The sequence below is a fragment of the Macaca nemestrina genome, chromosome 16, assembly GCF_043159975.1.
Source record: "Macaca nemestrina isolate mMacNem1 chromosome 16, mMacNem.hap1, whole genome shotgun sequence".
NCBI classification, from domain to species: Eukaryota; Metazoa; Chordata; class Mammalia; order Primates; family Cercopithecidae; genus Macaca; species Macaca nemestrina.
In genome coordinates, this window is record NC_092140.1 from 38,216,326 (window position 1) to 38,235,169 (window position 18,844).

Below are 18,844 nucleotides of genomic sequence, written 5' to 3' on the forward strand. Positions count from 1 at the left end.
TCCCATGACACATGGGGATTATGGGAGCTACAATTCAACATGAGATTTGGGTGGGGACACAGTCAAATGATATCACCATTGTATATAAAATAGAACTTTATTTTCTTGTCTGTTTGTTTATATCAGTGTGGATTCATGGATTCTTATTTTGGTTAGTGGGCTATAACCAGTCACTGTCATTATTTCCCAGAGTTTGCCAGTGGCAACTCTTTTACACTGACTTCTATATCTTTTTCCCATACTGTAGTTATTCTTTGAGCACTTTTGGGACAAAAATGGATTTCAGACTTATTTTATACTTACCTAGCTTGTCAGTCAGCCATTTTTTCAAGAAACTCCAGATTCTTTTAGTAGAGAATGGTATTTAGAAACCCACACCAGGATACTTGGTATATTCGTTGCCACTTGCTGTCATAGCTTCTAGGATCTGTCAGTGGACAGACATATGAAATCTATGTATGTTTATGCATACAGATTTACTATATCTAGAAACAACGTGATGTCCTTGTGTTAAAGATTGTTGCTTGCCTTAGCATTTCAGTATCTAATATTTACAGTTTGTAAAGATTAAATTAAAAACCTTGTTATAGAGTTATTTATTACTGAAGTTTTCCTTTCAAGTTATCATGACTGTATCATATTATATTTCTCTTACAAAGATGTTTTAATTATATCACTGATATCAAAGTGGTTTTTTTTAGTTGTAATTATGGTTTTTTTCTTTTCTTTCTTTTTTTTTTTTTTTTGATACAGAATCCTTCCTCTGTCACCCAGGCTGGAGTGCAGTGGTGTGATCTTGGCTCACTGTAACCTCTGCCTCCCGGGTTCAAGTGATTCTCCTGCCTCAGCCTCCCAAGTAGCTGGGATTACAGGTGCCCGTCACCATGCCCAGCTGATTTTTGTATTTTTAGCAGAGACAGGGTCTTGCCACGTTGGCCAGGCTAGTCTCGAATGCCTGACCTCAGGTGACTTGCCTGCCTTGGCCTCCCAAAGTGCTGGGATTACAGTCATGAGCCACCACACCAGGCCTGTAATTGTGTATGTTTTAATTGAACTTTTAAACTTTCCTCCTCTTAATAAGAAAGCAACCATTTTTAGGTCTGTGAAACTCTCAGAACTTTTTTGTTTTACAGATTTTGAAATACGCAACTTAAATTATTTTTATAGGTTGAATCTGTGTTATTAATATTTCATCTTATATACAAAATATTTTTAGTTATCTGAAGCTTTTTATTTATTTTGTTAACTTTTAGGTTTGGGGGTACATGTGAAGGTTTGTTACATAGGTAAACACATGTCACAGGAATTTGTTGTACGTATTATTTTATCACCCAGGTATTAAGCCCAGAACACAATAGTGATCTTTTCTGGTCCTCTCCCTCCTCCCACCCTCCACCCTCAAGTAGACTTCACTGTCTGTTGTTTCCTTCTTTGTGTTCCTAAGTTCTTATCATTTAGCTCTTACTTGTAAGTGAGAACATGTGGTATTTGGTTTTCTGTTCCTGTGTTAGTTTGCTAAGGATAATAGCCTCCAGCACCACCCATGTTCTAGCAAAAGTCATGATCTCATTCTTTTTTATGGCTGCATAGTATTCTATGGTATATATGTACCACACTTATAAAATCCAATCTGTCATTGATGGCATTTAAGTTGATTCCATGTCTTTGCTGTTGTGAATAGTGTGCCATGAACATTCGCCTGCATATGTCTTTGTGGCAGAATGACTTACATTCCTCTGGATATATACCCAGTAATGGGATTGCTGAGTCGAATGGTAGTTCTGCTTTTAGCTCTTTGAGGAATTGCTGTACTTCTTTCCACAATAGTTGAGCCAATTTACACTCCCACCAACAGTGAATAAGTATTTCCTTTTCTCTGCAACCTCACCAGCATCAGTTATTTTTTGACTTTTTAATAATAGCAATTCTGACTGATGTGAGATGGTATCTCATTGTGGTTTTGATTTGCATTTCTCTAATGATCAGTGATGTTGAGCTTTTTTTCATATGCTTGTTGGCCACATGTATGTCTTCTTTTGAGAAGTGTCTGTTCGTGTCCTTTGCCCACTTTTTAATGGGGTTGTTTTTTTTCTTGTACATTTGTTTAAGTTTCTTATAGATGCTGGATATTAGACCTTTGTCACCTGCATAGTTTGCAAATATTTTTTTCCCATTCTGAAGGTTGTCTGTTTACTGTTGATAGTTTCTTTTGTGAAACTTTTAAATTTGCCATTTTCTTTTATTTATAGTATGAATCAATATAATATGGTATAAAATGAGTATTCTGTGTATTAGAATAGATGAATCAAGTATGTTAGGAAAGGTCTGTCTCTCTTGCAGGTAATTTATATAATGGGTTAGAGAGCATTCATTGCCTTTGTCTTTTACACATATGCTTTCCTATCTGTGTATAATAGGGAAAAGCATCTTGTATTTTCATTTCTTAACAAGGGACAGTAGATTGTTTTTATTTTATGACTTATACTCTCTTGTCTTGATGCTTTGGGTAGATATATTAGATCAGAAATGGGAACAGATTGTACAAAGAATCTATGAGCCCTTAAAACACTCTACTTCCATACATACTTCGTGAGTGCTACATAGTAAGGCAGTATGGTTTGAAGAATGTTTTGGATAAATGGACAGGGCAGTTTCCTGTGTTTTCCACCGTGTGTGAGAGAATAAGGCTGAGGAATGCCACTGGCACCTGAGATGGATCTAATGAATGGGTGGCAGTCTGTGGGTCACCGTGGCATGACAGAAAATGACTCATGCGTAGTAAATATTCAGTATTTATTGAATGGCATGGAATGGTGAGAGGTGAGGCAATAAATGTAAGTGAAGTAGAGTAGGCTCTTTTGTATTTTTTTTTTCTTTCAGTTATTTGCTCTAATCCCTATGAGAGGCACCATGCAAAGAACATAGGCACTGTGACAGACAGGCATGATTTTTAGTGCCGAAGCCACTTCTTGCTAGCTGCATGTCTTTTGCAGCCTGAGAAATCTTCAATCTCAGCTGACTCATTTATAAGATGAAGATGATAATACCTACCTTATGGTAAGGTTGTGAGGCTATAGAAAGTGCATCAGACACTTGAACATATTAGTTCCTTTCTTCTGCATCTTTACTTGTAAAGAGTTATTCCGTTTAAGTATTAACTGTACATTCTAAATTGCTTTCTCTGTGCCATTTCATTTTAAACTAACAGTAGTTATAAATTCCCACACCTCCAGGTCAAACATTACCTTTTTATATTGCTGGGAGAGTGCTGGTTTTTCCCTCTTCATAGTCCCCAGTGCTTCTCTCCACCTGACCCATGATGTTTTATTTATTTATGTGGTTGTTGACATTCCTGCGGTGTCATAGACATTATTGTTTTGTCTGCTTAGAACCACAGTGAGCTACAGAAAACTGCCTCAGAACATGGAGTTTCAACTTACCTTTTAGTCATAGTCCCACAAGGTTCCTGGGGCCATAGAACATCTGGGCAGTTAATACATTTATCCTTTGGCTGAGGTGCTCGCCCCAGGGATGGGCCGCATCAAGTGGAGCTTTTCCCTGGATATTTCACACTAGAGACCATTTTCTCCAGTCACAGAGATGGAAGGGCTCCAGTTTGATTTGTCTGTAAAGCCAACTCCACACTGCCTACTTCTGGTTACACAAGGAAAGTGAGTGAATTGGGTGTCTGTTACTTTTCACCAAAGAATGGACTTGGCCTGGAATCTTCCTCCACTTTCTCACTCCAGTTGCTAAGCTTTACTGATTTCTTTAGGCTCAGTTCAAGCAAATCTAATCCTTCTAAAATGTCCATTCTTAACCCTTAGACTGGAGTGAGGCTACTCCTTCCTTTCCTGGTTCCTCTCAATATTTCTTAATAGGTAACAAGCCGTTTTAAAATTTTTATGTGCACAAGTCGATGTCTTCTTTCATATCCTATTTCTAGAATATAAATTATCTGAATCTTTAGTACCAGTACAGATCCTGATACATTATAGATACTCAGTAAATGTTAATTCATTGAAAAAGCAATGATTTGCCTTTTGAATTCCAGGCAAATAGTTCCTTAGTAAAGATCTTTGGTAAGAAGAATGCAATATGAAATTATTTTTATTTACTTTCATCATTACAGTTGTTACCTAACTCTGATCCTTAGACCAACGGACCAAAGGTTGGGATCCTTAGTCCCAACAGACCAAACCAAAATGGAGTTACTCATGCTGAAGTTCCCAGGCACCAAGTAGAAATTAAGTTGTTTATTCAAGGAAGATGTCCTTATCTCAATTTTATAGATGTGAAAAGAAGCTTTTGTACGACAGTTAGGTATCATACTGAAGGTCACCTGACAGCTTTAGCAACAGAATTGAGATTAGAACAGGGGATTAAGATCATTTAGAAAGTTAAAAAAATAGTACAAAAGAGTTTCCTATAATCCTAGCACCCATATACTTGACAGGTTATGGAACCCGTTTTTCTCAAAGTTCTCAAGAATGAAAATTGCATAGAAACAAAGCCAAAACTCCGATTGCTCATAATGATAATTTGCATGTATAATTACTAGCTTATTTATATCAACTAGCTGATTACACCAGTTATAATTTCTAGATAATCTTCTATAATTGCTTGTTTAAAGGAATTTAGTACAGCTGTTGTAAAGCCCATTGATACCTCATTTCCCTTTTATTCTCCCTGGGACACCTCCAGAAATAGCTTAGTTTAAGCTTGCCAGGAGTGTTCATTCGCTGGGCACCCCTCAGGACTTGAGTTTAAGTCTAGCTTATTTTAAGCTGGACTTTGTTCACCTTGTCTTTCACTGAATGGGTATCAGCAAGGACATTCTCAGTTACAGTGGCAAGATTGTGGGTGGAGTGGCATGGGAGGGCAAATGTGAGCAAACACACTCAGGGATGGAGCTGCATTGACCATATGAAAAGGAAGGGGTGGCTGAGACGGGTGGATCACGAGGTCAGGAGATCGAGACCATCCTGGCTAACACGGTGAAACCCCGTCTCTACTAAAAAAAAAAATACAAAAAACTAGCCGGGCGAGGTGGCGGGCGCCTGTAGTCCCAGCTACTCGGGAGGCTGAGGCCGGAGAATGGCGTAAACCCGGGAGGCGGAGCTTGCAGTGAGCTGAGATCCGGCCACTGCACTCCAGCCCCGGCGACAGAGCAAGACTCTGTCTCAAACAAAACAAAACAAAACAAAACAAAAAAAAAAAAAAAAGAGAGAAAAGGAAGGGGTGGGTGGAGAGAGAGTGAAGTGCTGTGCCCGAAGAGCCCTAATTACACATGATAAAGCCTTAAGGGAGCAACTGTTCATATCTACACAAATCAACGGGGATATAAAAGAATGGAAGATGCAAAACGGAAACAGCCATCTGCACATATAATAAACATTTGGGAAGTTGTGATTTCTCCATCTGTCCCCCGATGAGCCTGGAGTACTAAGCTGATGTAAAGCAACGACACTTAACAAGAAAAGCCCTTGCAATGTCCTCTTCCCTATTTCTGTCAGTTTCTCATTCTGCTTTATAAATTCCAGTGGTGTGACCCTTTGGTCATGTTTGGAAAGAAGATACAGATATTAGGAAAGAAAAGAGATTTTGAAGTGTGTGCTTGGGTGGGGCACAAGGGGACAGTATGGACTGTTTTGAAAATGGCCTATTTAATTTAGAATTCACAAAAAGACCACTTGTTTAATTTTTAAAGAAATGAAACAATGCTAAATGAGTCATTTTTGGGAGTAAAAGCTGTCAGCCTTTAAAGCGATGTATGTTTCACAGTGAGAAAGGAATGTCTTCCAACTTAAAAGGCTGTAATTTTTGTCATCTAGCTATAGAGTAAATTTTACAAATTTCCAGTTACAGAGCATATCCATGGTGATACGTAGCTACAGATATTGTGAGAATATTTCATATAGACTCATATTCTCAACTGTCATGTATATATTTTATAATTTTCTTTTTCTCTGTTCATTGTCTGTGTGCAATGGTAAAGGTTGTTCTGCTTAACCCTTCTCTGGGAGATTTAGAGTGAAATACCTTTATCTAGTCTTGCTCATTCTCTGTGGACTAACTCTAGCTTTTCTCCCTTTCCAGATGGGTGCTTTTTGGAATACATTATTATGTAGATTGCAAGATTCAGCTAAAAATCTATTTATTCTGTTCAAGTTTTGCAGACGGTTCTATGCTCTGAAAGTCCTATGGGCTCTCAGACTAAGGTTTTTCTAAGTTTTTCTTTGCATTTCACTGCCTTAAAGTTTTGTTTTGTTTTGTTTTTTTGGTCTAATTTTTCTCCCCTCCAGTTCTCTCATCTTTTTTCTTCCTCGATTTTTTCCAATTTCTCTCAGGTGTTTTGTTTTTTTCTTTTCTCCCCCAATACTCTTTTTAAAAGAGTAGTGGTTCGACCTAAATAAATTTGAAAAGCATTTTGGGATCATTTTAATTAAAACCTTTTATTTTATCTTGCTAAATTGATTTGGAAGACAAATTTTATCAACTTTTTAATGACAAGAATATAAATGCCTGGGCATGAAAATCTCAGCAAATGGCACCACATTTGTCAAGCCCTGAAGGCTTAAATGTTGCAAATCAGACCAGAAGATCCAGAAAGCTCTGGGTCAACCTTGACTCACTCTGTTATACATACTCATTCCTGTTCCATATTAAGACTTTGGGCTTATTCATTGAACTCTGGAACTGGATGGACTTTTCTTTGTGATGAGATGAAAATATTTACTTTCAGTGATGGAGATTATGAAGAGGGGGAATTTTACTTTGCCTTCTGTAGGTTGTTGATTTCCATATTGACTTATTTTTTAGATTAGGGTACGACAGTTAACTTTCTTTCCTATGTTACTGGAAAGATATGCTTCGTTCTTTTCTCTAACATGTGATTTTACAACATGAAAACATACATTTGGTGGTTTTAATACTTAAAACTCCAAAAAAGTTACTCACAGAAAACTAGGATTGCCACCACTTGCGACTCTGTGTAATGATAACCTGGGTATGTGGTATGAGAAATTTGTGGTGGTCAGGTGATTTAGCTATGGCAGTTTCCACAGTTAATTCTCTCTTACCTCTGTAGGATGCAGGAGTGTGTAGGGAGGGGGCCTACTGTCATCGTTACTGCTCTGAAAGTTGGCCGTGTTCCATCAAAGACCAAAGCTGTCATGGCTGGAAATATGGGAGCCTATGAAATGTGTGATGACAGGGGTTGCAGCAAGGGTGGCATTCTCCTATTTACTTCACCCTTAGTCTGCCCTGTCTATATTTGCGGCAAGCCTCTGTCCAAGAAGGCAAAGACTTTTGCAATATTGCTTCAGACGAAGAATGATTCCATTTCAAAATGATCAAGATGAACTAATCCGGGAAACTGGGTTGCCAAAAATCATTTTAGAAGCAAATTGCTCCTCATTTGTCTGTTATATTTTTATTTCTGTTGTGTTCAGTCCCCCATAGAGTGATTTAGATTAAAAGAGTCTTGATTTTATTCATAAGAACTAAAGGAAATTATTATACATTAATTCCTGACTTGTTAATTTTTCTAGAAAAATCTAGTATAGATTCATACCAGCAAACATTATACTGGTTTTCCATTACTGTATTTAATCCAAATATGACTAACAAAAGTGTAAGGGTAGAGGGTGAAACATGCTGGAAGGATGTGTAAAAAACATGAACATTGTCCAGATAAATTTTCAGCGTTTTTCCTTTAAAATCTTCTTTGGTAGTTCACCTCAGACCTTAGCATAGAATGTTACAAAAGCAGAAATGTGTTTGAGATCTGTTTCATGACATGAAACATTTTATTGTAATGTTTGAGCTTTGCTTGTTTCATCCCTTCCCGCTACTCCCCCCAAGTCCTCCCCAAAATAATAAACAAACCCGACAGTACTGAAGCACCCCCTTAATGAAGGCTGAATTTTATGTCCCCTGTTGTTTTTAATACCTGTAGAGAATGCCAGGTATTAAATGTTTGCTTCCTGACATTATTTTAAGTACATATGCTTGCTTGCTTCCTGATTTTATTTTAATTTTTCTTCCCATTATAGTCTATTCCCTTCTTTGGCCCTTCCTCCTGTTAGTAAATTGTCAGAGGAGTATTTACCAAAGTATATCAGAAATCTATCATGTATAGTTCAAAAAATGGATTCATGAAAAAGTGATTTAGCATTTTCTTTTTGTTCTTCTAAGCAACATAAAACAAGAATACGGAAGTGTGAGCTTTCAAGACTTTTCACTTAAACAGTGAATAAAGCACAGTTATAAATGTGTGAAGGATGCAAAGATCAGTGACCCAGGGATCCTAGCTCTTACAGGATCTTGCAAGTCTAGGAAAGAGGTCAGTGATTATGAGTAATTTGAGTGTGAGTATCGGGGCAAGTGCTGAGGGAGGTCTAAATACAAAAGGAGCCAGCTTCAAGCTTCAAGCCTGAGCAGCAGTGGTGTGAGGTTCACTAGCTGCTCTGATAGTTCCATGTTCTTTTTTTCTTTTTCTATTTTAATATTTAATTTAAAAATAGAGATAGGGTCTTGCTGTGTTGGCCAGGCTGGTCTTGAACTTGAGTCTAGGCTGGACTCAAGTGATCCTCCCGCTTTGAACTCCCAAAGTGCTGAGATTACAGGCATAGGCCACTGCACTCAGCTTGAAAATTCCATCTGAATAATATTGTTGATATATACAGCAGATACTTAAAAGTTTATATTTTGAAGATATTCACTCTCTCTTTTTTTTTTTTCTTCTGAGACAATCTCTTGTCTTCCAGGCTGGAGAACAATGGCATAATCATAGCTAACTGCAGCCCTGAACTCTCAGGCTCAAGCAGTCGTCCTACCTCAGCCTCCCGAGTAGCTGGGACTACAGGCATGCACCACCATGCCCAGCTGTTTTTTTGTGTGTGTTTTTTCCAGGCAGAGTCTCCCCATGTTGCCCGGGCTGATCTCAAACTCCTGGGCTTGAGCAATCTACCTGCCTCAGCCTCCCAAAATTCTAGTATTACAGGTGTGAGCCACTGTGCCTGGCCAATATTCATTCTTTCTACTTTTGTTTAAAGCTTTTTGTTTTGGGGATGCTTTTTCTTTCATTTAGTTTTGGACATGAATAGTCTCTTGTGGTTATTAAGAGACATGGGATTGCACAAGGTCGCTTCCAAACCTGTGTAGGTATTTGCTCCAACAGGTAAGAAATTGAGCCAGTGGCTGAATAGTTCCTGAGTCTCATACCAGTGTTGCTAGGGAATAAATTCAATGCAAGGTGAATAAGAACAGGTAATTTGATTTATATGTGTTTATCCTGATGTGTCTAGAATCACAGTCTTTAATATAGCCAGTAACAAAAAGGGTTGAATTGACCTCCTGCCATTTGTTAGCTGGATACATGTTTTCTGTGAAACCACTTGATAATTTCACTTATGGTTATTTTAATAAGGGGACTTGATCTGTGACTTAAGCATTATCAAAAAGGATTTTTTCCCTTTTCTACACATCCTCCCCAACACTTGTGGTCTCTTCTTCTCTTTTTGATAACAGGCTTCCTAAGAGGAGTGAGACTATATATATATCTCATTGTATTTTGCTTTGCATTTCTGTAATGATTAGTGAAGTCAAGCATCTTTTCATATCCCTGTTGGCCATTTTTATGTCTTCTTTGGAGAAATGTCTGTTCAAGTTTTTCTCCCATTAAGAATTTTATTTCAATTCATAAGTAAACATTTTATATATTTATGGTATAAAACATGATGTTTTGATACCAATATGCATTGTAGAGTCGTTAAATCAAGCCATTTAAGATATGCATTACCTTACATTCTTAACTTTTTTGTGTGGTGAGAACCTTTGAAATCTACTCTCTCAACGATTTCAAGTATATAATATGTTGTTATTATTAACTATGGTCACCATGATGTACAGTAGGTGTCTTTAACATGTTCCTCCTGTCTAACTGAAATTTTGTGTCCTTTGACTAACATCTTCCCAAAGCTCCTACACTCCAGCCTCTGGTAACCACCATTTTACTCTGTTTCTATGAGTGGATTTTTTTTTTTAGATTTCACAGATAAGTGAGATCATGTGGTATTTGTCTTTCTGTACCTGGCTTATTTCATTTAACATCATGTTCTCCAAGTCTCCATGCTGTTGAAAATAATAGGATTTGCTTCCCAGGTGGAACGGCATTCTATTGTGTATATATACCACATTTCATCTGTTGGTGGACGCTTACATTGATTTCATATCTTGGCTATTGTGAATAATGCTGCAGTGGACATGAGAGTATAGATACCTTTTCGACATATTCATGTCATATCCTTTAGATATATATCCAGTAGTGGGATTGCTTGATCATATGGTAGTTCTATTTTGAATTTTTGAGCAACCTCCATACTGTTTTCCATTATGACCATACTAATTTACATCCTGGCCAATAGTGTGGTTCCCTTTTCACCACATCCTCACCAACACTTACTTGTCATCTTTTTTTATAATAGCCATTCTACCAGGTGTGAGGCATTGTGGTTTTAATTTGAATTTTCCTGATGATTAGTGATGTTGAACATTTTCTCTTACAACTATTGACCATTTGTGTGTCTTCTCTTGAGAAATGTTTGTTCAGGTCCATTACCCATTTTTAAATTTTTTTTTTTAAACTATTGAATTGTTCCTCATATATTTTGGATATTAACCCCTTACCAGATACATGGTTTGCATACATATATATTCTCCTTTTTCATAGTTTGTCTCTTCACTCGGGTAATTTTGTTTGTTGTGCAGAAGCTTTTTAATTTGATTATATTCTATTTGTCTATTTTTGCATTTGTTGCCTGTGCCTTTGGGGTCATACCGAAAAAAATCACTGCTTAGACCAATGTCATGGAGCTTCTGGTAGTTTTACCGTTTCAGGTTTTATGTCTAAGTCTTTAATTCAGTTTGAGTTGATTTCTGTATATGGTGTGAGATAAGGGTCTAATTTTATTCTTCTGCATGTGGATATCCAGTTTTCTCAGCACCATTTATTGAAGAGACTATCCATTCCCATTGTGTGTTCTTGACACCTTTGTTGAAAATTAACTGACCATAAGTGTGTGGACTTATTTCTGGGTTCTCTCTTACATTCCCCTGGCCTATGTGTATGCTTTTATGCTAGTACTATGCTATTTTGATTACTATAGCTTTGTAGGAGATTTTGAAATCAGGTAGTGTGATGCCTTCAGCTTTGTTCATTTTGCTCAAGATTGCTTTGGCTGTTCTGGGTCTTTTGTGGTTCCATGTGAATCTTAAGTTTTTTTTTTTTACTTCTGTGAAAAATATCATTGGAATTTTGATGGGAATTGCATTGAATCTGTAGATCACTTTGGATAGTGGAAACATTTAAACAATATTATAAAAAATGATTAAAAAACAGATAAAAATGCAATATTATTAAAAGATTTTTAATTCATTAAATGATTGCTTTCTTGGAGCAATTCTGCATCCATAATTTTTTTCTTTTCTTTTCTTTTTTCTTTTTTTAAGATAGAGTTTTACTCTATTACCTAGGCAGGAATGCAGTGGCATAATGATAGCTCACTGCAGCCTCAAACACCTGGGCTCAAGGGATCTTCCTGCCTCAGCATCCTGAGTAACTGGGACTACTGGCATACACCATCATGCCTGGCTAGTTTTTTGAATTTTTAAATTGTTTCGTAGAGATAAGGTCTCACTGTGTTGCCCACACTGGTCTTGCACTCCTCCTGCCTTGACCTTCCCAAGTGCTGGGATGATAGGAATGAGTGCCCAACTCATACTTTTTTCAAACTGTCAAAAATACACGTAATATAACATTTACCATCTTAACTATTTTAAAGTGTAAAGTTTAGTAGTGTGAAGTATGTCTACATTGTTGTGGAGTCTCCAGAACGCTTTTCTTCTTGCAAAACTAAAACTCTGTACCCATTAAACAACTCCCCTTTGTCCACCCATCCCATCTGTAATTTTTAAAAATTACTTTTTATTAAGAGAGAATAAAACCTGTAATGTAAAAGCAGAGCAAGGATCCTAATAGGAACTATATTAGGAAGAGCTTAAAATGGAGACTAAACAGAAAAGTAGCTGCGGAGTTAACTCTACAATGGAAGTTTTTGTTTTAGACTCATAGAGAAGTCATTCTTCTCTTGCCTTTAATACCTAGAATCAGTAGAGGAATTAAAATGTCTGGAATTGATTGATGTCTTCACCTGCTTTGGCCTTTTATTGAATCTCTTCTAACTTTGTTATTTAATCTCCCTCTTTCCTTTTACTCCCCCTCCCCCAGTTTTAAGGGAAAACTCTCTCTCTCTTTTTCATAAAATAAATTTTAATTTCTTTAGCGAGGTGTTGGCCCTAGCAAACCATCTGTTGTTAGTAACACTGCTTCGTTATAACTTTAGTGCTGGAATAACTGGGTGAAAAACCTATTATTATACTGCTTTCTTTTGGACATAAGTTATATAGCAACTTGTTGAGATATTTCCTGAAAACTTGCCAGTTGGCTTTAAACAGAGAAAAAGAAACCACTTAAATACATAGAGATTTCGAACTATACAAATTAAAAATTAATGCAGATATATTAAAATAAAACGTTCTATGGAATGCTCTATTTAGACCTCATTTGTGATAACTTTGGGCTAATGTTTATAGTTTCTAATTGAGAGTGTTGTTGCTTTTGGAAACTTTTCCCCTAAGATTAACTCTGGTATCGCATCATTAAAATATGTTTTCTCTGTCAGCTGTGTCATTTAGCCTAACTAGTAGTGGAAGCAATTCTAAAATTGGCCTGATTTATGAAGTTTAATTTGAATAAAAACTGTAAGGTCAATTAAAATAATTGGTTGACCGATGGTGGCTTGACATAAAAACTAATGGAAAGTTAGGGCAAAAATCCATTTTTAAAAAACCAAGAGTAGCTGAATACTTGATTGAATTCTCTGTTTTGCTTGTATAGACAAATTATCAAATTAAAGATAATCCCAAATATTCTGTGACATTTAGAAATACATTGAGGAATTTTGTTTCCCCCTCACTCCTCAGTTTTACTAGGAAAAAGCTTTCATTGATATTATCTTTAACATAAATGTCCAGAGAAGATCCTTTCCATAGTCTTCCTGGCACTATCACAAAAGTGAATTCAATAAACAAGTAACAAATTTACAGCAGTTTTTAACAAGATAGATTTAAATATTGTAAAGAATTGAAGTTCGAAAGGATTTTCTTTGATAACAAGATTTCTAGAAATTCTCAATATTTTATAATGAATTTCCAATTATTTCTATGACTCAAAATTAATTTTCCATTTGCATAGTTAATGACTTTTTGCCTGATACCAAAGTAATGTGTTTTTCAAAGGATTTTATGATGGAGATAAATGAACCTGTATCTGAGCTTTGTGTTATAGCTTCTCATTTCCCTTACAAGAAAGAAATGACTCTCCGATTTCATCCTGCAGGGGCTTCCTAAATTCAGGCCTGAATTATTTTGATTTTTTTTTCACAGCCAGTTTCTTAACACTGTAGTTTTCTGGTCAAAATGACAAGGAACTCCGTGAGATTGGGGGGCAGATGAACTCATCTTTGCTCAGTATTTTGCAATCTGGATTATTAACCTCTTGGAATAAGGTTTGTGTATAGCACAACAGGTGACATTTAAAACAGTATTTAAGACCAGGTGTTAGTGGCTCACACCTGTAGTCTTGGCACTTTGGGAGGCCAAGGTGGTAGGATCACCTGACCCCAGGAGTTAGAGACCAGCCTGGGCAATCCCAGTTCTAGTTGAAAAAACAAACTTCAGTATTTAATACACGAAATGTGTATTTGAATGCACAATCTTTGTACACCATGTATGGAGAGGAAATGGATTTGTGGAACATTTGATGAAATGAAGAACAGAGAACATAAGGGATTGCTTCATCTCAGTATCAGTGATTAAGTCACAATAATTAACTTTAAAGTCAGTATTTTTTATAGATTTGGAATATGGTTGTTTTTTGTTAAGAAAGTTGTCACTTTTAAAGTACTTCTTTGTTTTTAAGATTAAAGGAAATGAGGAGCATTTGTAATCCAAAAATTATTTTCTTATAAACATAATAGAGAAGTTCTCTTTGCCCAGTCTCTGATATGCTGCTTCATTTCAGGTTTTTCTCCCAAGACTGTACACACAACCAATAGAGTATCATTAGTGCTCCTTTGAAGTATAATTGTTCTTAGCAAAAATAATTATTCTGGAGTTCTTGTTATAGAACATTTTGTAACAGGAAAGCATGTATAAATATACTCCAAAGAATTACTTAGTAACAGTTTCCCAGCAAATAAAAAGTTACTAAGGAGTCTCTCCCATCAGGGGTTGCAAAGGTGAGTGTGACCTAATGCCTGTCTTCAAAGATTCTGTGAACTCCCCAACTGAGTTCACAAAATCCCCATGCAGTTAGGGAGTGAGGGAGACTGTAAATGGGATAGGAGAGGCTGAAGCCAAATACAGCGGTGCCTTCAAGGATGGAGAGATTGTATGTGGCCAAAGGGTCTGAAAAGGCTTTGTGAGGACCATGGTTTGTTTTAACATCACTGTTCTGAGGCATCGTCTGCACACAGTGAGTGAGAAGTGCCTCAAGTACCTGAGCCGTGGGGATGCCACCCTGCTGTTCCCCTACTTATCATTTCTCCAAAAGAAACTAGGAAAGCAAACCTAGATTTTATTAGTGCTTCATTGTAGATGAGTGAATAGAATTTCCGTTGATAAGTAATCTTCTAAATTTTAAAGAATGATGTTTGCGTTCGTTTGTGTGGCTGACAGTCCAGTGTTGGGCTCTTGAGAGCCAAGGGGTAAAGCTGCCTAAATAATTCTCCCTTTTATAACTGCTTGGCCTTTTCTGTTCACTCAAGGTCCGTTTTCTGAAGGCCTCGTTCAACTCTTGCAGAGGTGTTACATTTCTTCTCTAGATTTGGTTCACCCTTTCCCCCTGAATGATTTCCTGCTTTAATATTTTCTTGAACGTACCCTACTACATTTGGCGTAACTTGTTAAATTATTGTAGGGTGGAATTTACAAGGATCCCAGGAAGCATAAATGTGTGTGGTTATTTGAAAATCACTGTTATTTCTGATAATGTTCCAGAAAGCTTTTCTAGAGATCTGATTAGGACTCCTAATTATCTTCTTGAAAATAGAAGTATCTGCATTCCATGTTGCTTGAAGCACTTCTAGATTTCTTGCTTATTTGCCTCACCAAATCGCCACTTGAGACCCACATAGTTTCACACTATAGAAGGAAGTTTATACACGTACATTTGTTGATTACTCGTTGATGTAGCACTCTAAAAAGAAAATCACACCTTTGAAAATCTAAAAATTATGCTGACTCATATTTATGATTTACGTACTATACATTCACTTTTTTTGAAACTATTTTTGTGGCTCTCTGGATTGCAGAGGCCAGGTAGGTAGAAGGCTAGCTATAGCTAGTGAGCATTTGTTGCCACTTTTCTTGGACCAGTTGTCTCTCCGATAAGAGATGTCCTTTGTCCATTCCTATTTCCACTGCTCTGCCTAGCACAAGTCTGCCACCCCTTCTGGAAGATGGCAGCATCTAACTTCTTACTATAGCCACTGAGGAATTTCCTGGATCCAGGCTCTCCAATCTTCTTTGACCTATTCTGTCTCTGCCAAAATCAGGTACTTGCCCTTCTTCTGATACATTCCTCCTTGCCCTTTCCCTTTGTGTTTGTTCACGCAGTGTTCTTCTCATTTCTGCCCAGTGACATCCTGCTCTTCCTTTAAAATCTAGCTCCAGTGCCGCTTCCCGCACGAGGCCTTCTGATCCTTCCAGAAACTGTGATCTCTGCCAGTGGCATACCATTCTTCCAGTGCTTGTCATATTTGGCATTCTACTGTGGTTATTTGTGCATGTCCTATCACCCCTGGGGAGAGATACCATATCATATCATCTATTTTTATATTCTCATAGCATGTAGTATGGAATCAGGTACATGGTAAGCACTCAGCGAAGATTTTTCGATTTAATACAATTTGTGAGTTCCACACATGTACCAGATGGAGGTGACTGGGAGACCACAGTTAATGTATGGTGCCCACTTCAGCCTCCCTCTCTGGAAGAATGTAAATTGTTATAAACCTTAACACTACTGTGTGGTTCTCATTCATTTCCTGCTGTAATTTCAGAAATGTATCTATTAGAATAGTTACAAAGAGTGTTTATCTCCTTTAACATGATTTTTGATAATATATTTTATACAACTTTGAGGTATGCCTCATCAGAACTCACATATTTGCCTTCTATATTTTCTCAAAGCTGGTACAAGACTACAACAACTAAAAAGTTGGTAAAAATCTGCGATCCTTACTACATACTTACATTGTTAGGCAGAAATCCAAGGAATAGGGTGAAAATGTTGCATACAACTTCAACAGCTCCTTTTTCATCTTCCAGCACTGGAATGAGAAGAGGCAGAACTGTAGAGAGGCCAAGTGATTGCTTAAAAACACCTCTTAGATTGCAGCAGAGCTTGACTAGCAAAATAACCTCCAGCAAAACTTTCTTAAGCAGTTATTTGAGGGAATTGTAAAAATTGGTTGGTTACAGCAAAGTGGCTAAAGTCACATTTGAATGACTGTAAAAGCACCCTGAGTTATACAGTCTCCATTTGTGTGGGTGTCTGTGTGTGTTCATGTGTGTGAAAGAGAGAGAAAGTGAAAGAATTAATAGTTACAGAGAACAAACGTTTAGATCAGTGGTCCCAACCCTTTTGGAGTTACGACACCCAAAAGGCCCCACATGTGGTTTTTGGTCCTTGGATAGTGGCTGCTCCTATTTTGCCCATCTTCAATCCACCTTTAGCACAACCAGAACTGCTGCTGTGATAGTAACAAGGTATATGTGTGTTTATTTTGTGGAGGTTGCAGCAGAGAGTAGGGAGTGAATAAAGAGTGTAATTCAAACATAGCACTTGGAGTTGTTAGAATATCTGTGATTCCAAAAATCGAGAAAAAGAAAACCATTGAAACAGTGTTTAACAGTACCGGCCCTTCTGAGAAATTATTAGCAATTGCTTATGTAAGTCTGTGTCTTCATGCTGCCTGTATTTTTCACCTTAACACTGCTTGAAATATTATTAATTAAATATTTACGTAGATAACAATTATTCTATTTTAAGAACGCAGACCTCTTTGGAAAACTTAAGGAGAACTCTTGGAGGAATTAACAAGAAGCTTTGGCCTAATAGCTAACTGTGTGCCTTTCATCGTTTGGGATCTTTTGTTTGTAGAAATTCTCTTTTCCCATTTTTCAGCTGGAAAATTCCTACTTATCTTTTAGGGCCCAGCTCAATGCCACATGCCCTGTGTAACTGTCCCAGATCCATCTCCTGTCTGGCAGGAAAAGTAATTATCCCTCCATCTGGATTCTCATTTAAACAAGTCTTTTCACACATTTGATTACAATTTTTCTTTACATTCTTATTTCCCAGTAGAAAGAATAAATACCATGGCATACTCAATGCTGTATCGGTGGGGCTTAGTAACACACACTGGTTGAGTTAAAAAATTTTGGCAATTAGATGACATTAATTTTAAATGAATCACACTAGGTGATTTTCAAGTCAGTCCTTGCCAAATCTAACATTTTATGATCTCAGGAGAAATGGTTAAATTTTAGTCACTGACAATTATGATAAAATAATAATAAAATAATAACAAGTATAGTTAGCATATCCAGATAGTTTATTATATTTCACATATTGGGATTTATATTCACTTCCATTTAATATTCAGTTTTAACAACAACTCTATGGTGGTGGTAGTATTATGACCATGTTGACAAATGTGGAAGATTATGTGACTTCCTCAAGATTGCGTAACTAGTAATTGGCACGATGTGAACATAGGACTATCAGATTTCTAAGCTTATCTGTTAATCAGCAGAGTTGAAACTAAAAGGTAAAAAGCCAGGCAGCCACCTGAGGCATTTATTTATAAGGGTTACTAACACATGAGTCACTGGAATAAGAATACTACTACTAGTTAAAATAGATTTCCATATCTTAATTCTTACCTATCTGAAAACAAAACAAAACACACTTGATTCCTTAAAGGAGGCCACATCCTTTCATGCATGCCCCTCCTCCTCTGCCTGGTCTCTATCTGTCCCTGTTCTCCACGATGAAGGCCCTTAATTAAACCTATCCTGATCCCCTATGCTAAAAACTAGAAGGAGCCTCCTATTCTGAACCCAGGCATTTTTTTTTCATTTTTATGACTCTTATTTTCTATCTGGTATTATAATTTCAGCAGGATGGTAAGATTAAATCCAGTTTGAGCTGAGGTCCTATGTGCCCATCACTCTCAGACTCCAAAGGGCAGTGTTACTCCTCCCAGGTAGCACTTACCCAGGGCAGGTGGTGCAGGACACAGGTTTGGGGATGCCGGCTCAGCACACATCTTCAGCCTGTACATGAGGCTGGAAGGGGATTTGGGAAGTAGAAGGAGGTGATGTGTCTAGGGCAAGTGGCAGTTGTGCTATGAGCCCCATCCTAGCGAGGGGGCAGCAAGGAGAGCCTGGCATGTAGGCCCTAGCTCTTGGGGGACCGGGTGTGGTGTGTGAGTCATGCTAGTGCAGAGAACAGAAGGCGGTGGGTGGGAAGTAGCTGCTTTCCTGCTAACAGTGGACCAGAGATATTGGGTGGAATTGTGAGTGACCATCCGGAGCAGGTGCTTTGGGGCATGTCAAGGAGGGTCCACCCATGAGCAGAGCAAGCAGCTTTGAGCATCTGCATGGTAAACCAACAAAGATATTTGCAGGGCAGTTTGACCTTCCTTGCCCT

General features: G+C 37.5%; 1 protein-coding gene and 1 long non-coding RNA gene across 7 annotated transcripts in view; one reads left to right on the forward strand and one right to left on the reverse strand.

Annotated features, from left to right (window-relative positions):
- The window catches only part of LOC112426648 (uncharacterized), a 29,202-nt gene extending 25,910 nt beyond the window's left edge, over window positions 1-3,292 (reverse strand). For both annotated transcript variants that reach the window (XR_003018030.2, XR_011614722.1), the window contains exons 1-2: window positions 3,246-3,292; window positions 304-427 (exon numbers count right to left, since the gene is read on the reverse strand). This is a non-coding gene — a long non-coding RNA (uncharacterized lncRNA). The remainder of the gene's footprint in view (window positions 1-303; window positions 428-3,245) is intronic.
- The window catches only part of LOC105481744 (TBC1 domain family member 4), a 207,971-nt gene that overhangs the window by 48,262 nt on the left and 140,865 nt on the right, over window positions 1-18,844 (forward strand). The window lies entirely within an intron of this gene.